The following is a 1095-nucleotide window of genomic DNA, read 5'->3' as shown; positions in this document are numbered from 1 at the left end:
TGTATGTGGAGTGTGTGACAAGTGTTGCCATTTGCAGTTTAGGTGACAATTTGTGCAGTGATGGATAACTGTCAGTATCTTTCATGGTCTGACACATACCTGTATCAGCACTCTTTCAACTGGAGTTACTAGAAGAAGTGTGTAAATGAGTTCCAAATAAGAAAATGAATTCTTCACCAGAGTTTCACAAACCTACTGAAGGCCTTCTTCCATGGCTCACAGACCACCACAGACCACAGGTCTGGAAAACTGTTTTCACCCCATGGATACCACCACCAAAAAGACATCACTGATGTCCAGCCTATGTCAGTTTGCCCTAATTTCCGCTCACAGCACTTTCCATTACCTCTTGCTTCTGGCCCCTCATTGCAGCTATCTAATCTGTTCTGCCCCTACAATCCTCTCTGTCTTATTCTGATGAATATTTGTTGCAATCCCCAGTTTTATGATTTGCAAAACAGCGTTTTGCAGAGGACGCAAAGGCAGAAATGACACAGAAATAAGGTAACATTTCAATCCATTTATCAAAGTCCTTGAAGTTCCCATTTCAAGGAAACAATCAGAAACATGGAGCATAAAAATTGAATACAAAATCCAGGGCATTTTAAATAAATGGAAAGGTTAACAACAAACCCAATTCCCCTTGATGATAAGATGTAATCAGTCCTGAGACTTGTTGATCCTCAGTGGATCTTATTGGTTAGGAAGAACTAATGGAAAGAACTGAGAGAAGAAAACCACAGAAATATCATGTTAATTTATTTCCCATTTCTGTTTTCTTAATTGGATGTTATATTTTGCAAAGTGCAAAAAAATGGCTCTAATATGCTCTAGCCAAGAGAAACCCATTTAATCACATTCGATGGGTGACTCTACATTAAGCCATGTGCTTTTGAGCTGCACCCATATTTCCCTGCCAAAGACATCATTAGCTGGCAAAGCTCACTTTGACATTGCTGAAGATGGAGTGGCATGTATGAACACTCACTTGGAGACAGCAACAGGTAAAGCAACAATGAGGCTGCACAACTAAGCTTGGGAGCTAAGAAGTCACGGCCCCTGATTTACTGCTGCCTATTAGATTGTCTCCTGGCT

Source organism: Acanthisitta chloris, unplaced genomic scaffold, assembly GCF_000695815.1.
Source record: "Acanthisitta chloris isolate BGI_N310 unplaced genomic scaffold, ASM69581v1 scaffold1176, whole genome shotgun sequence".
Lineage (NCBI taxonomy): Eukaryota > Metazoa > Chordata > Aves > Passeriformes > Acanthisittidae > Acanthisitta > Acanthisitta chloris.
This window is presented reverse-complemented; position numbering follows the sequence as displayed.